The 24,932-nt window shown below is 34.3% G+C and overlaps 1 long non-coding RNA gene across 5 annotated transcripts in view; it reads right to left on the bottom strand.

Annotated features, from left to right (window-relative positions):
- Nucleotides 1-24,932, bottom strand: part of LOC129049551 (uncharacterized) — a 163,842-nt gene that overhangs the window by 93,551 nt on the left and 45,359 nt on the right. For 3 of the 5 annotated variants that reach the window (XR_010136703.1, XR_010136702.1, XR_010136705.1), the window contains 3 exons: nucleotides 18,936-18,994; nucleotides 12,664-12,739; nucleotides 10,999-11,091 (listed from right to left, as the gene is read on the bottom strand). This is a non-coding gene — a long non-coding RNA (uncharacterized LOC129049551). Of the gene's footprint in view, nucleotides 1-10,998; nucleotides 11,092-12,663; nucleotides 12,740-13,945; nucleotides 13,997-15,466; nucleotides 15,571-18,935; nucleotides 18,995-21,905; nucleotides 21,994-24,932 lie in introns of all 5 variants that reach the window. The other 2 variants (XR_010136706.1, XR_010136704.1) reach the window with 2 other exon arrangements.

Genomic DNA, 24,932 nt, shown 5'->3' with positions numbered 1-24,932 from the left:
ACTGCTTTGCCAGCAGAAGAAAGTAGAAAAAATAAACTTTAGAGGAAACCTCATTGTGAGCACACCTCACCAGTTCAGAGCTATCCTAAGTTTAAAAAAAAAAAGCTTACTAACTCAATCTTAAAGTATGGGGCTATTCTGTTAGAAAAAGTTGATTTAACATTAACCACTGAAAATTCCCTTAACCTAGCAGGTTTCCTAACGGGATTTAAACCTTAATTACCATACGAAGGTCCGACCAGACCTAGGAGGAACTCCCTTCAGGACAGGATGATAGACGGTTCCTCCCGGGAGATTGAGAAAAGAGAAACAAACAACAAAAACACAGTGGGTGTTCAGTAATTGATAGGGAAACTCTTGTAGAAGCAGAGTTAGGAAAATTGCCTAATAATTGATCTGCTCAAACGTGCGAGCTGTTTGCACTCAGCCAAGCCTTAAAATACTCACAGAATCAAACTCTATCTCAATCCTGACTCAAAAGGTTACCTACACCCTCTCTGAAATGAACTTGCATAAGAACTGTTGTTTATGGGAATGCATCTTGATGGGGCAGCTGGGTTGTTATGAAATACTTAGGAACCCAACCCAGCTCTAGAACTCACCTCTGAGTGCAAAGGCAATGTTGGGCATGCTGGTAAAGGACCAGTAGAATCCAGCAGCCCAGACCCCTTTCTTTATAGTCAAGAAAGGCGGGAAAACAGGTGCAGGACTGCTACATCAGTGAGCATAACTAATCCGATAAGCAGAGGTACCTGGGTGGTTACGCACCCTGGAAGAGAATAAGCATTAGGATCGTAGAGGACGCTCTAGGACTAATGCTCATCGGCTTCGGAAAACGACTAGGGGTGCTGGCATCCCTATGTTTTTTTCAGATGGGAAATGTTCCCCGCAAGGCAAAAACTCCCCTAAGATGTATTCTGGAGAATTCGGCCCAGTCAGAGTGTATGAACCTTTTTCCCTCTCAGACGTGAAACAAAATAGACCTAGGTAAAATCTCAGATAACTCTGATGGCTCTGTTGATGTTTTACAAGGGCTAGGACAATCATTTGATTTGACATAGATATAGTATTACTGCTACATCAGACACACCAAATGAGAGAAGTGCCACCATAACTGCCGCCTGAGAGTTTGGCGATCTCTGGTATCTCAGTCAGGTCAATGATAGGATGACAACAGAGGAAAGAGAACAATTCCCCACAGGCCAGCAGGCAGTTCCCAGTGTAGTGGGACGCAGAATCAGAATATGGAGATTGGTGCCACAGACGTTTGCTAACTTGCATGCTAGAAGGACTAAGGGAAAACTAGGAAGAAGCCACTATAACACAGGGAAAGGAAGAAAATCCTCCTGCCTTTCTGGAGAGACAAAGGGAGGAGTTGAGGAAGCATACCTCTGTCACCTTACTCTAAGGAAGGCCAACTAATCTTAAACGATAAATTTATCACTCAGTCAGCTGCAGACATTAGAAAAAACTTCAAAAGTCCGCGTTAGGCCCGGAACAAAACTTAAAAGCCCTATTGAACTTGGCAACCTTGTGTGTGTGTGTTTTTTGTTTTTTTTTTTTTTTTTTCCTCTTAATAATAGAGATCAGGAGCAGGCAGAACGGGACAAATGGGATTTAAAAAAAAAAAAAAAGCCACTGCTTTAGTCATGACCCTCAGGCAAGCAGACTTTGGAGGCTCTGGAAAAGGGAAAGGCTAGGAAAATCGAATGCCTAGTAGGGCTTGCTTCCAGTGCAGTCTACAAGGACGCTTTAAAAAAAATTGTCTGAATAGAAATAAGCTTCCCCCTCGTCCATGCCCCTTATGTCAAGGGAATCACTGGAAGGCCCATTGCCCCAGGGGACGAAGCTCCTCTGAGTCAGAAGCCACTAACCAGATGATCCAGCAGCAGGACTGAGGGTGCCTGGGGCAAGCGCCAGCCCATGGCATCACCCTCCCCAGGTATGCTTGACCGCTGAGAGCCAGGAGGTTAACTGTCTCCTGGAGACTGGCGCTGCTTTCTCAGTCTTACTCTCCAGTCCCGGACAACTGTCCTCCAGATCTGTCACTATCAGAGGGGTCCTAGGACAGGCAGTCACTAGATACTTCTCCCAGCCACTAAGTTGTGACTGGGGAACTTTACTCTTCTCACATACCTTTCTAATTATTCCCAAAAGCCCCACTCCTTTGTTAGGGAGAGACATCCTAGAAAAAGCAGGGGTCATTTTATACTAGAATTAGGAGAAGGAAAAGGGGTAAATATATAGACTCTAAGTATGCTTACCTAGTCCTCCATGCCCACGCAGCAATATGGAGAGAAAGGGAATTCCTAACTTCCAAGGGAACACCTAACAAACATCGGGCAGCCATTAGGTCCCAAAATTCTCCTTACCTCTGAGTCTACTTCCTCTGATCCCTGCCTAAAGATAATTTTATGGGGAAAAGGATTTGCTTGTGTCTGTCCAGGTGACAATCAGATGCCTATGTGGGTGCCCACCAAACATCTGAAGATCTATCATAAGCCACAGCATCTAGTGGACCCACCTGTACAGTGCAAATTGCGGGTTTGAAAAGCCTCGATTTGCTTTCTGTATGCCTTCTGTTAATCAGAAAAGGCCTGTTTCTCATTATCAATGGAAAGTTTTACCTCATGGTAATTAACCAAAGAGGCAGAAACGGAGTTAACAAATGCTTCAGCAATGGCATGCCTCCCAGCTACAGCCACAGAAGTTTTTGCTTCTGTGTTTCAGTAGATTTACTAACATAGGGGTGAGAGTATGCCTGTGTGTTTACAGGAGATGAATGAACCGTGCGGATGTCCTCAAGATGTGTACAACATGTAACAGGAGACTGGAGGGACCCATGGATCCCAACCATGGACTGGGCTCCCCCAGTATGAGCTATGAGCCAGTTGAATCTGAATGCGAAGATGGAACGAGGACCAACTGGAGTCACGATGCTTAATGGACCAATGCTTTGACTCAGCACCTATCTACCCTGAATACAAGAGACCCTAATAGGAATATCATCGCCCCTATTCAGCAGGAAGAAGTTACACAAGACGGACCTTCATCCTTCTGTAACCCCTAGGATTAAGGGTCCCCTTGTAAAAGGGAAAGGGGAGTTATGTGGGAAGCATTCAAACCAGAGTGACTCCAGTTTGAATAAGGGCTAAGAAAAATGAAGCTGGATCACCAGCCTGCAATTAAGGGCTGCACAGCCTGTAATTGCCTTGCTCGATTAAAAGGCTACCTTTTATGCTAGTAATAATGATAACTAATAGTAATGATAGCAATAATGATACCTTCTCTTTGAAAAAAAAGAGAAAGGGGGCATGTTGGGAAAAAGCTGAGTGTTGGGAGGGAAACTGAGGCAGGGATTGCATCATGTCCTCTGGAATGTGTCTAGACTTGCTGGCTTCTTGCTCCTCGGCTCCTAGGCTCCTAGTCCCATTATCTCAAGTAGCAGAACATGTTGCATATAAATGCTAAACCATCACAGCTGTAAATCATGTGCTTAATGCAACGTGCCCTTTTGACCTCCACATTCTCACCATCTGTTTCTTTGTTGGATTATCAATAAATACCGTGGGCTCCCAGAACTCGGGGCCTTCGCAGCCTCCACGATAGCGATGGCTCTCCGGTGTCTCACATTTCTCTCTCAAACTCTTTTTCTCAATCCTTTGACTCCACCGAACTTTGTCAACCCCACAACCTGGTGTTGGGTCTGATCACCCCAACAAATTGCCACATGTTCCTATCTACTCTGTGTAATAGCTAAGCTGTGAGTCAAGGTAATTCTTAGTAAAACTCAATCTTTTTCTCAGTTCTATGAGGAAGTTTAAGAAACCTTACATTACAAGTTTGACTTAAACTGGAGTAATAGAACACAAGATAAAAACAAATGAACAAACGTGGCAGAAAAAAATGTTCTAAGTGCATCCATGAATGTATTCCTTACAAACAATAATACATACTGGTTGATCCTGTAACAATAGAAGACAGTTTATACTGAAACATCGCATGTTCCAGTTTAAACTCAGGCTATTTTTTTTTTTTTGATCTTACGATTAAGACATTGTCATTGTGTAGAAAGGGGTGGGTGAGAGACAATGTTCCCTGGGTCTCTTATGTTTGTGTACATTTTGAGAGCTGTGACACTGATTGCTCATTGCCATTTTTTTAAAAATCCTTATTAAATATGTTTTCAAGAACATTTGTTTAACTGCCTTGTAAGATACAGTATTTCTCTCCATAGCAAAGAGCAAACTTTTCTGAGCTTGACATGTATTAGTGACTTCCTCCAGAACAAAGAAGGCATGTTAACTGCCTATTAAGTGGGTTTCTCTAAGTTTCAGGTCCCTCTCCTATAATGCATCACATTACATGTCTCACCTGGCCTTCTTGACATTACTCTGTATGACTGTGGCTGAGGCTATTGTAATTTCTGAATAAGGACCTTTGTATCTGACCCAAGAGTCTTGGCTCTTCTATCAACATCCATGTAATGGTGTCAGGCTAACTTGCTAGCTTTCAAGTACACTGAAAAATCTCAGCTACATCATAGTTCTTTAAATAGGCAGCTAAAAACTAGACTCCTATCTCTCACCATATACAAAAATCTGAAGATTAAAGATGTAAATGTAAGACCTAAAACTTATACTAGAAGAAATCCTAGAAAAAGTTCTTCTAGATATTGGTCTAGGCAAAAATTCAAGACTAAGACCTCAAAAGCAAATGCAACAATAACAAAAATAGACAAATAGGACTTTATCAAACTTAAAAGCTTCTGCATAGCAGAAGAAATAATCAACACAGTGAACAGAAAACCTGGAGAATGGGGGAAAGTATTTGCACACAATGCATCTTACAAAGAACTAATATCCGGAATCTATAAACAGGAACAAAAAGTATCCCTATTAAAAAGTAGACAAAGGACATAAACATTTTTTTCACAATAAGACATACCCACGGCCAATAAGCATATGAAAAATGTTCAACATCACTAATCAGAGGAATGCAACTTAAAACCACAATTAGATACCACCTTACACCTGTCAGAATGGAGATTATTAAAAAGTGAATAACAGAAGCTGGCAAAGCTACAAAAAGAGGGGAATGCTCATATACTGTTGGTGGGAATTTAAACTAGTAGAACCCTATTAAAGTATAAAAGTTCTCAAATAATTAAAAATATAACTACCATTAGATCCAGCAATCCCACTACTAGGTATCTACCCAAAGGTAAAGTATTTTATCAAAACACCTGAACTCATGTTTAATGTAGAACTATTCACAATAACAAAATCATGAAATTAGTCTAAGTGTCTATCGACAGATGACTGGAGATATATCTAGATAATTGATAAACTGATATACACCTATATGTGTATATATGGTGTATGTATATAGACATGTATAATTATGTAGATATATACATATATATCTATACACACACATATACACATACATCATGGAATATGGCTTAGCTATAAAAATATGGAAATAATGTGTTTTTCAGCAACATGGAGAGAACTGGAGGCCATTATCTTAAGTGACATAACTCAGAAGAGAAAGTCAAAAAATCACATTTTCTCATTTATAAGTGTGAGCTGAATAATGTGTACACATGGACATAATGTGTGTAATAACAGATATCAAATACTTGGAAAGATGGGAGCGTGGGAGGGGGTTGTGAAATGAGAAATTGCTTCAGGGGTACAACGTACTCTTTGGGTGATGGCTACACTAAAAGCCTAAATTGTACCACTGCACAATGCATTCATGTAAAAAAAAAAAAAAAAGGCACTTGTAACCCTCTAAATATATACAAATAATAACCGCAAGTTATATCTTCTAGATGCCCTTGTTTATGCAATAAGATATGCTGAGAGTAATTCTGCCAGATATAATAACTAATTCAATAATGTCTGCCTATAACAGAATCAAATAACACTGGAAGAACTGGCTTTATGCACTCATTTAGGTGCACAGTTCACAGGAATTAGATCATTAACTTAAAATAGATTATAAGAATGACAAGAATAAAAATTTGTTTTTTTAAAAGAAAAAACTTTCTCAAAGTGAATATTTTCCCAAACTCTTCCAACTTCAATATCCATATAGATAAATGTTTGTGCTTTTATACCACCAGAGGAAAGTGTGAAGGGCGTTAGTGTTATTTTAAAGCATTTGACTAGGGGAGAAACAAAATACAGAAATATAACTCACTGCCTTTTTCAAGGAGTAAAGAAAATAAATTTAAGCACTGTGCTTTGGGTCTAACTTTGCACAAATTACTGAAAAATATTTTTAATCTATTTTTACATTACTTGTGGCGAATACAAACAAAAAGACCTAATGTCTTCTGAGTTTGCAACATTTAGGAACACTTGACATAGACACATACATAGCTACTAATGTACATAAGGATGCACTAAAAATATGTACCTAAAATGACAAAGTTATAATAGCCCTCACTGTCGTCTTCTTCAAGATTGTCATCATTATCATCATCAGAAATCTGTAAATTCATTCTTACTGTAGTTCAAAGACAGAAGTAAAGAAGTAGGTTTTTATTACTTTTCTTTTTTTTTTTTTTTTTTTTTTTTTTTGAGACGGAGTCTTAACCTGTCGCCCAGGCTGGAGTGCAGTGGTGCGATCTTGGCTCACTGCAACCTCTGCCACCTGGGTTCAAGTGATTCCCCTGCCTCAGCCTCCTGAGTAGCTGGGATTACAGGTGCCTGCCACCATGCTTGGCTAATTTTTTTGTATTTTTAGTAGATACAGGGTTTCACCATCTTAGCCAGGTTGGTCTTGAACTCCTCACCTTGTGATCCACCCGCTTCGGCCTCCCAAAGTTCTGGGGTTACAGGCGTGAGCCACCGTGCCTGGCCAGATCTACTTCTTTACTACTATATGAAAGTTCTGCAATAGGGATTTTACATCAGTGATATTAGCTTTCCCAACATCACAATTAAATTGATATTATGTATACCATCTGTATTTTTATAGTGGAAGAAGCATAAAATAAGGAAAATACTTTCCCTTTATATGATGAATAACTGAAGGTCTGGGAATAAATGTTAACTACATAGCACAGATATCAAGGATAAATTTTGAACTCTGAAATCAGAGCCACAGATGTCTCCAATGTGCAATTCTGTTTTTATTTTATTCTGTGCACAGATCTGTGATGGTAAGGGGTTCATATACCGTCACTTCTCCAAGATTCTTTTGTTTTAATAGCACCTTTTTGTACTTAGCATCTTAAGAACCATTTTCAAGTAAATAGTTTGTTTCTAAGTCATAGAATACTAACAACAACAACAAAAAAAACACAAATGATTGGATGAATGAATAAACAAAAGAGTAAGATTTGACAATTTTTAGGAAGTAAAAAGTTAACTTTTGTTAACTTGTGCTTAGTATAGAGCATTTTGCTAAGCAATTACATATATTTATCTAATCAATTTATTCAATTCTTCTTGAATTAGGTATTTTCACTTTTTTTCAAATAAAACTGATAATGAGATACAAACTCAGAATAAAGTACGTAAACAACCAGTTAAAATATAATGAAGCAACTCCTAAGATAAACACTAGAACAATTTTAATGTCAAGTAGTGGAGTACATTGTTCAAGAAACTATGAAATTCAGAAGAAGTCATGGTTAATCCAATGTATCATAATTTATTTTCACTTACCAACTTGTAGAAAAAGACACTCTGAAATGGATGAGGCTATTTAAATACTAATAACAATATCAATAATCATAATAAATATGTGAACTAATATACGTGAGTACCATGCTTCATCTATACATGTAATTTAGAATTCTTTGATGCCTATAATTGTGATTAAATCAATGTCTGTCTATTCTATAATTTTAGTCTAAAGAATCAACTCATACTTTTTAACACCATGCTCTGACAAATTTGTAAAACCTTTATGGTTCACATTGAGAAATTAAATCACATATACAAAATGTATAGATAGAAGAGAAAAAATACACTTGTGTAACAGGAAATTACAAAGCACCGTATATGTAACAAACCAAATACGGGAAAAATAAGCAAAGCAAGAAAATTTGGATAAAACAAACCCAGGAAACAAGCAGAAATTAAAGATAATTTTGCCATTTTAAGAATATAGAATAATAGCTAATTTACATGTGACTATGCTTTGTATAATACATGAATAAAACAAACAAACCAAAGAGCTAATGAATCAAATAAGGGAACGTCAGGTCCTTCCGACTGGTATGTGATTTTTAAAATTCCAACTTCTTAAAAAGAGTAGATTAATACAAATATAGTTGTCACTTTGCTTTCATATCTAATTTTACACATAAACTCTTAGTTGCATATAAACGTAAACTTTTTTATGAACTATGCATCTTATATCAAGAAGTATCCAGTATTATGAAAACTAAAATTTGCATAATCACAATGTAATGAGTTAGAAACATATATATTTCCAAATTTTACGCAATGGATTTAATTTTTTTTAAAGTGTTGCTCTTGTTTAAAATATTCAAAAATCAAGTGAAATGAATGTTTTGTCTTTAACCTATCTTATTTGTATTATTTCATCAACAGGTTTATTGAACTCATCAAATGTACAAACATTTTTAGTGGTATGTGTTTAGGTAACAGTATTAATCATTATTTTCTATATATACATACAATTGTGAAATCTTCATTGGGTGCCCTATTCTCCTACTCCCAGTAAAGTCACACCCAACTTCAGGATTCAAAGGAAGCTCATCTCATTATACTTATTTATTTCAAGGCAAGCAGACAAGTTACATACTTGGACCCTGACATAAAGAAAGAACTGTTGATGGAGTCAGACTAGATAACCAGGGCAAAAATATCTTCTTTGGAAATAAAATTATATTGCTTGGTTCCTTAATTCTTAAATTGTCAAAATTATTTGCTTTTCCACTTACATTTTTTCAGAAATGTATGGAGTAATATCTGAAGAATTGAGGACTTTCAAGACAAAATGCTCAGAATGAAAGAAGAAAGGAAGATTAAAAAATAGTAAGCTCGGCCAGGCGCAGTGGCTCACACCTGTAATCGCAGAACTTTGTGAGTTCCATGCGAGTGGATCACCCGAGATCAGGAGTTCAAGGCCAGCCTGGCCAACATGGTAAAACCCCATCTCTACTAATAATACAAAAATTAGCCGGGTATGATGGTTGGCACTTGTAATCCCAGCTACTCGCAAGGCTGAGGCAGGAGAATCACTTGAATCCAGGAGGTGGAGGTTGCAGTGAGCAGAGATAGTGCCACTGCACTCCAGCCTGAGTGACAGAACCAGACTTGGTCTCAAAAAATAAATAAAAATAAAAAAGGCAAACTCATTCATTCAGCAATGATTTTGAGAGTTTACTACTCTATGGCTGTTCAAGCCCTAGTGATAAATCTTAAGCTACTCTAATGAGTAACAACTATTATAGACAATTTCATCATTTGCAGAAATATAAAGATCTTTGTAGAAGATCTTACAAATAAATAAGAAATGTCAGATCTAAAAATTGACATGAAGATGAAAAAGTTTGTGACAGAAAATGGATGTCATGATGGGTGTTTTTGAGTCAGATGTAATCTCTATAAGGTATATGACATATAAACTGAAAGTTTGTAAGTTATGAAAGTGATAAACATAGCACTTGGGTAAGTGAAATCCTAAGGGTTAAAAGCCTAAGAAGTAATGTTCAAATAAATGAAAGAAGGTCAGTATGGTAGGATGATAATATGTAGGGGGTAATAATAGAGTTCATACTTACGCTCTGTACCATGCACTATTCTAAGATTTTTACACAGATGAACTCATTTAATCCTATGAAATTTCATTAGGTAGGTAAAATTATTACACACACTTTACAGATGAAGGAATTGTGCAATAAAGTAAAATAATATGCCCAAGATTATACTGTAAATAGTTGGTAGACACAAGATTTTAACCAAGAGTGTCTGCGTGTGAAACCAGAGCTTTGACTCTTTCTTACTGCACATAACTGCCTGGTAGACTGTGGCCAAATCACTGAGAATTTTGGGAATAAACACTGAGACTAGGACATTAAATGAAATATGAATCATTGGATTATTTCAAGCTAGAGCACGACATAATATGATTTCACTTTTCCATGGGCTCTGGTATTATGTACATTAATATGGGAAATTACTTGAAATTAAGAAAAAAGCAAATGAAGATGAAATAAAAATAGCAAGCATAAAGAAAAAAGAATGGAAAGAGATGAACTAAGGTTTTTCAATCAGGAAATTATGAAGTTGGTGGCAGGAGAATAATAGGGCCACTGACTGGTGTCTTCCAGACAGTTATGTGCAGTAGGAAAGGCGTCAAAGCTCTGGTTTCATGTGTAGACTTCCTAGGTTAGAATTCACAGGGGGAAATAGCTCTGCATTTCTGAGCCATTCAGGACCTTCTTCTGCTACTAGATATTTGTGTGCTCTTTCGTTAATTAGCTAAGCTGTTCTGCAACGTAGTTTCTTTATGTGAAATGAGGACTTAAAACCACTTCAGTGTTTCATAATTCAAAATATACTACAAAAAAGTTAACTAGTTAAATTCTCCACTACTGACTTAAAGAAGAAATAGGAAAAGGGTAAAGCAGGTGAGAATCACTATATTCATGAAAAGAAACAAGAATAGAAATGAGTGGTAGACAGAGGTTTTTGCCTTATTATCCTTGAGAAACAGTAGAATAGATGAACTCTATAGTCTCTGGTTTTTTAATTCTATGATTCTATAATGAAGGCTTATATAAAGAGTAAACTTTTAAAAATATTTTATGTAAGTTTCTTGTATTACCTCAAAAAAAAATCTAAGAAGAAAAACCATGCTTACATGAAAAGCAAAGCAAATTGAATTCGTTAAAATAACTCTAGGGCACCTCTAGGGCACCCAGCATTGAACCCAACATTGTTCCCTGACGAAATGGGTGCAAAGAAGAGAAACTATAAAAATTGTGAAAAAACATTCACTCACATTAATCTAAGATGGCATCTGCTGTTATTGCTGAAGCTCTGTTGCTATCAGATTCAGGGCTGTATGACCTTGAGAGAAAAAGTACAGAAGTTTCTGCAAGGAAGAAAAAAATGAGTGATATGTTTTCAAATAGTGAATTATGAAAACTTCTTAAATTAGATTCAAAAAAATTCTTAGATATAACCTTGAATACAATGCATTTAGAAAATGAATTAAAATATTATGCCATGAACATATAAACTAATGAACATTATGGAGAATATTATTTCTCCCAGCTTATGAACCAACTTTTGCCATCAAATAAAAATACATGTTTATACAATTATATTGGCATACATATAATAACATTTTAATGTTTGTCATGCTATACATCTATGAAATTATACAAAGGCAGGTTCCTCTCAAATATGTATACATATGTGCAAGACTTTACAAGGTTGATAATACATTATTTATGACATGATTTTAAAACAAGTTAGACTCCTCTAGTAATCCATTTTTGTTGGAGTTTACAGAAAGTGTTCTTGACTGTGATATTATAGATCATAACTTCTTAAAGGGTAAGGTGAACTCAACCTCTAAAAATAAAAATGTAAGCCAGAACTGGTAAAGGAGGAAATACCAAACAAACATAATTTTTAAAGTGGAAGAAATTTAAGTGCTGTCTTTTTTTTTTTTTTTTCATCTCCAGCATCACATGAAATGTAAGCCTGAATCCTGACTCTTTAGGTATTTCTCCTGACCAATTTCTATGTAGTCACTGGAACGACTGTTCCGTGTTCTTACTTTTGATTTTCTGACCTGGTTCTAGCTTTCTGTATTCTTCAGGATGCTTTGTTTGCTTTCCTATTGTATTCACTAGGGGCACAGCCTGCCACAGACCAAGGTGTTTTTGCATCCTACCTGGAATCTGGAAAATTGAACTCACTAACTGATCACTCCATTTGCTAGTACTTTAAAGGTAGCCTCTTAAACTTTCAGTACACTCTAATCCAATCAATTCAGGTGATGATAGATCTACGAGAGATGTATGTTCTGCATATTCTCTGAGAGACTGGAGTGATTATACCCTCAATATATGAGATGGGAAACTTAGGTTTCTAAATTTATAACTAACACTATATAGATATAGTTTCATTTAATAACTTACAGGATTACTTTTAAAGGATCAGAGTTAAATTTCCCTTTAGACATTGAAGTTCTTTAGGTACAATATCTGTGACTACTTCTATCTCTCTTCTTTTCTTCTTTTTATACCATAAAGTAGAGATTGCTTTTTTATCTAAACTTTAAATTAACAACATGCATATATGTGGTATAACTCTACCGATGCAATGAGCATGTTTCCTGAATAGGGACATTCAGTTTCATTCACTGAAGTGCATTTAAGAAGTAGAGCAATGCAGAGGTTAGATTGCTTAGTAATTTATCCAAGTGTTATGAGAATTACATTTTTTATTGTGACTCTTGAAGAATCACTGATCCCCAAACTTTTAGAATTTAAAAAATAATTGGGGGCAGAAATATTGTGAAAATTGTGCCGCTTCAGGCACTTAGTGCAATAACAGAAGGTTGTATTTTGAAATGTGCCAAGTGCCTCCACAACATGTACTCTGTGCAATTATGTATATGTGTATTGTCTAGAACAAAATCAACTGATATTACCTTGTTGACTCAAGTATCTGCAGCTGTTAGTGCACCGTCTGGCATTTTGGAAATCCTCAACTAACAGTGCAGAAGGCTGACATAAAAAGAATGATGAATTAACACTCAGAGGCAAGGATAATATCAAAGAAAGGGTAGAAGAAAGTTTGAAAAGTTCGCTTGTAAATATATGTCTATTAATTTTCCTGGTGCTCTTAATTGAGAAGATTTAAGAGAAATTATCCTCTATCTTAAATATCTCTCAATCCAATAATATTGTTCTTAACAATAAAAAAAATTCATTGATTAAACAATACTTATGGAACACAAAAATTTTAGTAATAATTCAATATTGATGTTAGGTTGCCTTGAATTAGACAATGTTCTAATCTGGAAATGTCTTGGTATTTTGAATATGAAAAGAAATCCATTAATGTGTCTACAACATAAACACATTCAAGATGTTCTTGTTTGGTAAAACAACAGTTGTAGGATACATACATTCAGTTAAAGCACAATATTCCTTAAGAGACCTCAGAATTGCAGTATAATTTTAAAAAATACAATTTATAAAGTGAGTAGTGTTTAAATCTTTTGAGTGTAATTTATCATTAATAATTCTCCTGAAGAACATTCATGTTGGTTTTCTTCTGATTTTCTGTTTATTATTAACTATTATATTTAAAATAAAAAGCATCATCAGCCCTTAGTCAAAAAGAAATAATTATTTTTCTGAAAAATTAGAATAGGATTAACACTTCCCTGATATGAAGATACATAGAAATTATAACATTAAATATAATAAAAGCAAAGTTGATACAGATTTGAATGCATCTTGATATATGCTTATGTCCACACTACTTCAAGTTCTATCTCTTTAAACTTGTCTGCTATTCTTATAAAAACATATATTTATATTTTCCCTCCTTTGCACTTAATATAGCCTTTTGTTTTAATAATGTTTCATATTTTATTTTAATAAATTTTATTCTACTGCTTGCAAAAATTTTCTATATTCTAACTTTCTTACACAGAAGAACTATATAATTATTCTTCATTTATATATTGCATAAATTCTTCCAGGTCATTGAGGTTATCTCATATGGCAATGAATATCCTTTATAAATACTGAGTTGAAATCAGTTGCTAACGGAGAAATTTGGTGACTTAGACCAAATCTAAGCTAGGTAGGGTAAGGCCTTAAAAATATGCATAACTATCATGGAGTAGTCATTTAAAGAGAAATAGTAGTAACTTTAGGAGATAACAGTTTAAAGAAACTTCAGAGATACTTTCTACTTACTACTTTCTAGTTGAGCTATAAGATCCAAGTTGATCACTAAACTAAACCACACTTGACAAGAAGGAAAAGTAGAGAAATATTAACTGTAAAACACATATAAATGTTATAGCTTTTTCTACTATATTAAGAAATTAATGTTAATTGCTTATAAAAACTTATCTTCCTAGGGTACACAGGAAAGTTAACATTACCAAGAGTTATCATTGCTATCCGATATCACAAAACTGCTTTCCACTAGAGAAACATATATCAGCAGAAGAAATATTGTTTGGTAGATATTGCTAGAGGCAGAGCTGACTTAAGCACCTCACCGTGACATGTAGACCACTTCCTCCAAAAACTGATTGCATGAGTGTCATAATACTATTGGAGAACACACTATTTTTTCTCATTAAGACAGTCACAATTCTAGAAAATGGCAGTGTTTCAGCAAGAAAGGTAAGTATAAAGCAAAACTCAAAATGCCAACAGTTTTTTGGTACAGTCTAGCCTCATTAAAAATGTATTTAATGAAGTCTTATAAAAAATTTACAAAGGTATATGCTACATCAAACTTAAAAGAAAAGAAATAAGGCCAAAAACAAAGCAGTGTTTTGTAAATTCTGCAGATGAACTTTTTATTCCTCATAATCGGCTTCTCCCGTATTATTATAATTCTCACGTCATAGAAAAATGAGAGGCACAGAAAGAACAACAAATTTTCTAAGATAGCATAGCTAGCAAATTGTAAAAAGTATTTAATTCAGAGCCTCTGCATTTAATATAATTCCAGATATTATAGCTTATTCAATCCTCATGAATAAGGTCAAATTATAATTAATAGTAATTATTCACTATATGCAATTATTACAGGGATTTCACCCTGCAGCTAAGAAAGAATCTTCTTAAATTCTTATGAACTTTTATTTGTTAAATAACTTGCACTTATGAAATACACATGTGACATACAAAACATCTATGACTACATTAATGCAAGTATTTGTGAGAAGACAAGTTATTACATAGTAATTATTTTTTACTTATTAGAGGTGGCACATTAATTTAGGTAAAACTGATAGCAGCGTTGTCATGTGTATTTTATAGTTATTTGGTTTTTGCATATACTAATATTTATGTAACATACTTCTCTAAATTATAAAAATGTATAGGCAATGCATTAGGAATAAGTAAAGAACAACTCTTTAATGTCAGGGGAAGTAAGTTCTCATTCAGGATTTCATAAAATTTACCATGAGACCTTGGACAATTTATTTAGTACATATTATGCTTTTACTTAATCCATAGGGAATATAAACAGTTTGACCTAAATTGTACCAAGATTCAGTTTGCAAATCAAAATATACATGATTTTGACATATTTTAGTATATTCTTAATGATTTTTTTATCTAACAATTTTAAACTTTTCTCACACACACACACATTTTATTTGATCCATGGTTTTAGTAAGAACAAATTTGCATAAATTGTATTTTTCATGAAAAACATAACAATTTACAACCTAGCTTATACATTATAAATACCTTGTGGCCAGTTTGAGGATTTGTTGTTCTATGCAAATTGTCCCTCCTATGTCATTCAAAGTTTTATATAAGATCCTGTTATTCATTGATGAAGCAGAATTTCACTTCGTGAGAAAAATCAACACAGTGAAAAGACAGTAGCTTTGGAGCCAAGCATATATGGGTTTATACCACAGCTATATCACTGGCAATTCTCCAGGCTTGGGCGAGTGCCCTGACACCTCACATTTCAACTATATTGTTCTTGCTGTTATTTTGCCTGAACTTTATACCAACTTTGCACCATTTTTTCTGAGGAGCGTATGACAGCATCTCAAAAAAAAAAAAAATAGCTTTGATGATGACAATTTTCTAAATTTTTGTTTTGAGGGGATAAGAAGCATGGAGAAAAAGTATAACCAAAGGGTATGTTTTATTTATTCAAATTTTCAATAACAGCAGTATTCTAAAGTACACCATATTTAAAATAGGGTTACTGAGATTAATGAAGTATACCTAGATGAATGAGGAATTGATTTAGGATATGAAGATGGGAACAAAGATTATAGATATATTCTTATTATAGCATCTAAATCAAATAAATGGCAGCATTTCCCCTTTGTCCCATTCTGTGACCAGTTTCTTATGAATATTTTTCTCAGCAGAGTAGAAATTATATTAAAGTGAAAACTCCTAAGTTTGTAGATAACATAGAATTCTTCCTAGTAATGAAGTATCAAAATAACTAAGATGTAATAATATTAGCACTTTACATATCCAAATTATTGTAAAGTATTTTTCACTTACCTTATATATTATATTTATATTTATTTACAAATATATATCACTTATAGTTACATATGCACATTTGTAAAATATATAAAGAGATGTACTTATAAGGATATATTACTTAAAAACATGCATATATATAATGCTCATAAAATATGTATGAATATTTATATTTCCTTATATAATTTTTATATTTTAATTAGCTATAACTAAACATATTTATTAAATTATTTAGATATATTAAATCTAATTACAGTCCAAAATAATTAGAATGAAATAAACACTTTACATATGGTAACAAACTTATTATAAAATAGATAAATACTTTAACTACATAAACTGATTTATTCTTCAAAACAACTATGGGTTCCCCTGGAAAGGGTTCACAGAATGAGGGAACTCAGGGCAGAAAACTTGTGACTTTTCCAAGATCACATAGCTTGTAGGTAGCAGAGCTGTGATTTCATCTGAGGAATATAGCTTTAGGGTATAATCTCATGCTCCACACTTTTTGTCTTTGAACAATTAATATTTAATAAATTGTGAAACTTAAAGTTGAGGAAACCTAAAATATAATTGTAATAATGCTATTTTTCCATGAGATTTGTGAAGGAGGATTTGAAATGATATGGCACTTGATTGCAAATCTGAACCTCTGTTCTATCAGAAGTTTTAGAAATTACACTTAAATTCTCCTAGCTTTGGATTTCTCAAATGAAAACATGTAATCATATAAATATCATGCATATGTTGGACAATTACATGAAAAAATCTAAGTAGCTTGAGCAACTCACGGTTCCTGATAATTGATAGAAAACAGAATAAGACAAAGAAAAGCTCTGGTAAATCTTCCTCTTATCAAAAAAAATCTTGACAAAAGTAAAATCCTGATGTTAAATGCAAATAATTTGATCCCTTTTAAAAACTAGCGCATCCTTATTAGAATACTAATCTGATTTAAAAAAACTTTATTTAAAATTATAAAAGTTGTGTATGTAGCACAATCAATAGACTTTATGTACTCCAATGCATATTTCACTTGTCCTGTAGCCCGCTAGTACCCCCTTTCACGTTGAATATTCTCCGAGTGTAAACGATAAGTAATATTTCACCTTGGGTATAGAGGGGCAGAAAGACACTGTAACTGCTTTTTGAGGAGAGACTAAAAGTATTAAAACTGTTTGTCTAATAAAACTAAGCCTTTTGAAATTATGACTGCCGAGTCTTTAATAAACTAATGGGGGATGCGGATAGGATTTAGCAAGGCGTAGTCATCCAACCAAAAGTACATTAAAATTAGAAGCACCCATTGAAGCATGAAAGAGTTCAATTTGGGGCAAATAAGAAGCACAGAACAAATAATTTCTCAGAGCTGCCAAATTAGATAATATAAGGATTAAGCACCAAAGTCCATGCATTTTACTCATAGAAGAGCTCCTTAGGCTCTCATTCAGATATTTCTGACCTTCCTAGGAAAATAATGCCAAAAAGTTTGTCTATCTAGTTTATTCTGATTCCACAGCAGATTTGAGCAATTCATTTAAAACAATACCAAGTTAACTACAGTATCGTTTAGAATATATGGAGGTATAAGATACCGATTTAAAGAATGTTCCAAAATATATATATATATATATGAATGAACTATAGAATTTAACCCTTACAAAATCAATTTATATATATATAAATTTTTTTTTTTTGAGACGGAGTCTGGCTCTTTCACCCAGGCTGGAGGGCAGTGGCGCATCTCGGCTCACTGCAAGCTCCCCCTCCCAGGTTCACCCTCCCAGGTTCACCCCATTCTCCTGCCTCAGCCTCCCAAATAGCTGGGACTACAGGTGCCCGCCACCACGCCTGGCTAATTTTTTGTATTTTTAGTAGAGACGGGGTTTCACCGTGTTAGCCAGGATAGTCTCGATCTCCTGACCTCGTGATCCACCCGCCTCGGCCTCCCAAAGTGCTGGGATTACAGGTGTGAGCCACCGCGCCCAGCTATTCTTAATTTTAAATAAAATTCCTAAAGTTTAATAAAGTTAAGTAATACTGTAATAGTTTTTACTTGGGTGTCAAGCCACTTTCCTGAAGTCAAGACCTATTTTAGGATATGAAGTTCTAAGCTTCTACTATCAACGGTTTTGACTAAAGAAGTAAAATTTCCAAAGACCCTAGTACAAATCAATATTAAAAGCACACGCAAGGCTATTTATGACAGCTCTGAGGACTGACAGTGGAAGTAGTTTGCCCAGGATTTAAGTTCTTTAAGAACAACATTATTATCATAGTTATTTGAGATAATCTTTGATATTTAATTATTTCTTTCTTTTACAATAATATTTTTCATGCTTAATTTTACCTTGCTTCAAAACATAATCAATAATGCTCTGCAACAATGATTGTTTTCTTGAATATCCCTATTACAGCATTGTGCTCATTTTACACAATGATAATAAGCACAATAAAAACTGTGGTTTCTGATTAAAATTTCAGAGTAATAGAAATAAAAAATAAATGACTAAAGACAACAGAAATTAATGTGTAAATTGCTTCTTTAAACTAAACTCCTGTGTAAATTGCTTCTCTAACCCAATACTCACTCTAAGAGTTAATAATATTAAAAATCACTGAAGAACATTTTTCCCTTCTATAGTTCAAAATCCATCAGTAATACCCCAGGAGCAAGAAGCAGACCCAGTGCCCAGACCTTTATTATGCAGCAGGAGAAGGAGTCCAGGATCTTTGTAGAGTTCATTGATTCTGGTGCTGGAGAAAGAAAAGAAAACAGGGGAATGTCAAAAGTGCATAGGGAACTAACCTGAAAATTTTCCCCACAGCAAACTTACAATACCTTGACAAACAAAATCAATAATGATAACATTGAATTATAACCTAAAGAATAAAATAAGCACTCATGAGTCCCTGCTGATGAAAGAAAGAGTGGAAGAAAGAAAAAGACACAACTCTTTAAAGAAGAGACCCAATTAAAATTGTAGAAAGTATGAGGGATAGAAAAATCACCAGTAGAATTCCAAAATGAGAATTATAAACTATATTATAAAAGAGAAAACTAGTAAATGTACAGTGTATAATTTTAGCAGATACTGTTTTAACTAATTGCTCAAGGTCAATACCATGAACAATGCCTGGGTTAACACCATGTAACTCCCTGATTTATGCACAGAGAAGGGCAAACCAGTTTTGTGGTGTCCTAAAAGTCAGAGAAACAAAACTTAAATATTCTATACACAAATGACCTGACTGCTAAAAAAAATCAAGATCATAAAATGTAACAAAACACTGAATTTTGTCACAGATTGGAGAAAACTGTATTAGATTTCCCATGCTGCTGTAAAAAAAAAAAAAAAAACCACAAATTTAGTAGCTTAACGCAAGTTTAATGTCTTACTCTTCTTTACGTCAGAAGTTTGACATGGTTCTCATGGGCTAAAAGAAGGTGTTAGTGGGGCTGTGTTTCTTTATATAGGTTCTGGGATAAAATATACTTCCTTGGCTGTGCTAGCTTCCAGTGGATGACTAACCTTTTTTGATTTGACCCATTTTCCTTATCTTTCATGCAAACAACTTCACAACTCTCTCACCTGTCTTCTGTCTTCACATCTATCTACGACTACGCCCAGGAACAATTTTCTGTTTTTAAGGATTCATGCAATAAGAAAGAACCCACCTGGAAAATCAAGAATAATTTGCCTAACTCAGCACCTATACCTTTAATCACATCTGCAAAGTCTATTTACCATGTAAAGAAAAATATTCACAGGTATTGGGGATTAAAGAACGACATCTTAGGGAAGAAGAGAGGATGAGCTTAATTCTACTTATCACAGGAAGATGAGAAATAAAACAATCCTAGATTAGATTCCAAATCAGAAAATGAATATTAATGGTGAAATCCAAATAAATTCTGCTGTTCAGTTCATCATACCATATGATAAGGTTTGGCTGTGTCTCCTCCCAAATCTCATCTTGAATTGTAGTTCCCATAATCCCCAGGTGTTGTGGGAGAGTCCCAGTAGGAGGTAATTGAATCATGGGGGTGGTTACCCTCATACTGTTTTCATGATAGTGAATGAGTTCTCCTGAGATTTGATGGTTTTATAAGGAGTTTTCCCCCCACCACTGCCTCTTTTGCCCACAATCTTCTCCTTCCTGCTGCCTTGTGAAGAAGGATGTGTTTGCTTCCCCTTCCACCATGATTGTAAGTTTTCTGAAGCATGCCTAGTCATGCCAAACTGTGAGGCAATTAAATCTCTTTCCTTTATAAATTACCCAGGTATGTCCTTATAGCAGCATGAGAACAGACTAATACACCATACCAATGTTAATCTCTGAATTTTGATAATTTTTCTGTAAGCCTAAAATCTCAAAGTAACAAGTTAGACAAGGAAGTGCAGATACTGGTTGCCTGGTGCAAGAAATAGGGAAGAGGGGAGAGAATGAGAATTAACAGTTAATGGACAAGATTATTGAGGTTACAAAATGTTTTAAAACACTTTTATGATAAGTATTGAATTGTACACATGACATTAATGAATTTTATGATACATCTCAAAATTTGTATATGTTTTAGAAAGTATAGGGTATGTCTAGTTTATTTTTTACTCTATTCAAAGCCAATTTTTAAAAGATTAAATTAACATATAGACTATTGTTAGTACCACTTTTGCTTGAAAAATTAAATAGAATGGAAAACACTATCTCCCCTTACATCCTTAGGTATACACACTTGTGAGACTTTTAAAGACATGTGGCGTATTCTTTGGTATTGAAACTCTTCAAAAAAATCAGTCTATTCCCTTTGAATAGTACAACTCTTTCTTGTGAAATCTATTGAATTGCCCTAGAGAGTCAAGCAGTAATTGCATAGCATAATTTATGCCCATATTACACCTCTAATAAAGAAATATTACAGAATTATGCAGAAAATCTACCAAAATCATGTTCATAAAAATGATAGTACTATACTAAATTTCTTTTAAGACCATCTTTCAATAACCTAGAGTTTTATTTAGGGTAATAACTTAAACTATATTTTTAAATATAGTTACTCTAGATGACAATTGACAATTATAATTGAATATAAATTATTTTAAATTTTCACTTAAAATGATCAAAGTGACTATCCCTCTTTTAGCAGTATCATGTGTTTATGTATTATATGCTTATGTGTAACAGTACTATGTGTAGGCTGTTCATGTAGCCTGGCACATGACAGTATTATGAGCTTATATGTAGGCTAGTCATGTCTATATTTCCTTTATATTTAAAATTATTGATTTCTATTTAAATATTTTGGTATGTGGAATTTGAATTTCTGTAAGTAAACAAGGTAAAATTCATTAGCAATTTAGTGAAATATTTCCTAAATTATATCAACTGCAAATATGTGACTTCTTTCTTAGTGCTCTATAACTTTTTATTTTAACTTGAAAAAGAAATATCTTTTAAAAGCAATTCAAGTGATACTTTTTCAATGTCAAAAGAAAAAATATATTACTACTAAATAGAGATTTCTACTGGGAGAGTGGGGATTGGGTTTATGGATTTTTAGTATGGTGACTTCTTCCTTTATATTTGACTCCATGAGAGGCATATAAAAAGTGTTTTACCATGAGGGTCCTGAGTGTCACCAATTAAGATACAATTCTAGGCTTACCACCCCATCAGTCATTAGTTATTGGTATCGTTCAGGACATTTAATCTTTCTTTAACTCAGTTTCTTCATTTGTACAAAATATAGTGATCTAAAATGAAATAATGAAAAAAGAAGAATTGATCTCAAACAGTATTTTTAAAATATTAAGAACAAATCTTACTAATTATCTCTAAAATAAGCCACTTGTTTCTTCAAGGATCTCTAACAAAAATTTAACTAAAATTTTCCAGAACTCATTTGATATGAAAATAATAGTTTTATTGACTTGTCTATATTGTAAGAACTTTGTGCATAATCAGATATATTTCTTTGAATCTTCCAAAATAGGACGGCTTTTTCAGGTTCACACCTGCTAAGTTACAGTTAACCTGTCTAGCAAGTGATGATAAATATAATAATTTAAGTTTGAGCATTTTATGATATGTTTTATTAGGCAACAATCAGATGCAAACTCCAGTTAAGTGTTGCTTATTCAATACTAAAAATAAATTTTGTCTAAAGATAAAAGACCTCTTTTCACACTTGATGAGACAACTGTTTTGGTAGCCTTCAGTCAAATGACCTCTAAGAACACAAAATAGGGGAGAAACATGCTTATCTTGCAACTATAAAAATGAGATTTTAGCATTTATTTCCTAAAATGAAGAAAGGTTGAATGTCACCACATTTGCAACTTAGACTTGTGTTAATTTTATATTCAAGTGTGGACATTGTGTTATGCTAAACCATATTAAATAAAATATTATTACAAAATGTTACAAAAACTATGCATGGGGAAGTATGTTTCATAAAATATAGAAATAGTTCAAATAAATATTTACATATATTCTGATTAAAGCACTCAAGAACGGACAGTCTAATGATTCTAAAGTCTGTATTTCTTACTCATGATATTTACAGAATGTATAATGCCTTATATATGATATTAAAGTCTCAAAGCAAACTTTTTTTATTCTGTAAATAATTCATAGAAGTTTAACGGTCTTTAAACAAAGAAAATTGATGGTCTTCTCTTTTTAATAAAATTAAAATTGTCTTAAAATAAAAAATATAAACTTAGCTATATTATTTTCATTAAAATGTTTCCTTTTAGAATTGTGTCTATACCTACTCTTAACATAATCCAAAAGATATGATTAAACCATGTTACATCTATGCCAAAAAATATTTATGGTCCACCATTTTATGCCACTTGCATCCTAAAACTTTGCCTACCACAATCTTTTGCATGCTGTTTGTAAGACACGAGACTTATGAATCAAGGATTAAAAATTTTATAAGTCACAGATCAGTCAGCTTCATAAGCATTAGCACCTGTGTTGCTTTCCCTAGATCCCAAGTCCCAAGGAAACAACATAATATGGGCCCAGATGTACTGCACTTGCAATAAGTTAGCTTAAAAGAAAGGAACTCTGAATCTCCTATACTGGGCAATAAGCACGACTGCCCCTTTTTTCAGGAAGAATATATTATCTTTACAATACTACATAGTCAGCATGACTGGACTTGGTTCTAGAGACAGACAATAATCTTTTAAGAATGTTTTTACAGTATACATTCATAAAGATTGTCCACTGCTAAGGACATCAAGTTACTTGCTTGAAAGATATACAAACACAAGAAATCCAAAGAGATTCCTACCTTGATTTAATAACTTTTTGGCTTATGCATCTTTTACATGAGTACACCACTCTAGCATCTACTCTAATTAATCTAACTTAAAAAGGCTGGGACCATATCTATTTAATTTGTGCCATACAGCATTCAACTAACACTACTTTCAATAGGTTTCCATACAGGAAGATGAAACCAACCTACAATACCGACCTCAGCAATGCCTCACCCGAGTTCCACATCTAGCCGGATCCAAGAAAAAAAAAAAATCCCATAAACTATTTCACAGACTTCAACTTGGTTTGTGAGAACAAAAAGTAGAGAAATTATATAATTCATAACAACCCTGGCCAGAGATTTGAGACTGATCTAAATCACTTTGGGGACTGAAGAGGTATTACTGATCACTTCAGCTAAGTAGGAAGAAGCTTTCTTACTGTCTTTTCTAATTTGATGACTCCCATTGTAGAGATAATTTCCCAAATGGTAAGCATAAGTAATCAGTCACTTATCCTACAAGAAACCTCCCACAAAGACCATTAGAAGCCTCATTTAGGGGAGGAATATGTAGTCATCTGAGGGCTACACGATCTGCTTGTGCTTCTTTAAACTCCTATAGCAACCTCTTTGGTTTAAGCTTATGTTTCCAGGAAAGAGGCAAGCAAATGCTTTATTTTTACATAAGATGTTCAGTCCTAGGTCACATATGGTGACCTTGGAAAGATTATGTTGAGCATAACAATTGAGGCTTCCCAGGTGAGACCTATATCAGTCAGTGATTCCAACGTGATTTTCCAGATAGCTAGCTGGTCTTTAAATTCCTACTTCAGTTTAAAGTATTGAATATCAACATAGTTCAATTAGAAGACATGTATCCAAGCCTGTCCTTTCTGTCTACTCCATCACCCAGGTTGCAGTCATCTGCTACATAGAACAATTGAGAGGTGGCTATGGAATTGTATGTGCAAAAGTCACCCTTAATAGCTGCCAGGTGTTTTGTGTGGGAGGGACAGTATCAGGGTCCTCCTGATGTTTCCGGAAGATTTCTTGGTAATATTGAAGGATATATTGATCAAATTGTGATCAGAATCATTTGGCAGGGTGATGCAGACCTAAAACTCAAGTTAAATTAAGGTTTGTTTTCTAATTTATTTATTTATTTTTTTTTTTGAGATGGAGTCTTGCTCTGTTGCCCAGGCTGGAGGGCAATGGTGTGGTCTCAGCTCACTGCAACCTCCGCCTCCCAGGTCCAAGTGATTCTCCTGCCTCAGCCTCCCGAGTAGCTGGGACTAGAGGTGTGTGCCACCACACCCGGCTAATTTTTGTATTTTTAGTAGAGATGGGGTTTCACCATGTTGGCCAGGCTGGTCTTGAACTCCTGACCTCCTGATCCACACGCCTCAGCCTCCCAAA

Source organism: Pongo abelii, chromosome 14 (assembly GCF_028885655.2).
Source record: "Pongo abelii isolate AG06213 chromosome 14, NHGRI_mPonAbe1-v2.0_pri, whole genome shotgun sequence".
Taxonomy (NCBI): Eukaryota; Metazoa; Chordata; class Mammalia; order Primates; family Hominidae; genus Pongo; species Pongo abelii.
The sequence above is the reverse complement of the archived record's forward strand: the minus strand, read 5'-3'. Positions and strand labels throughout refer to the sequence as shown.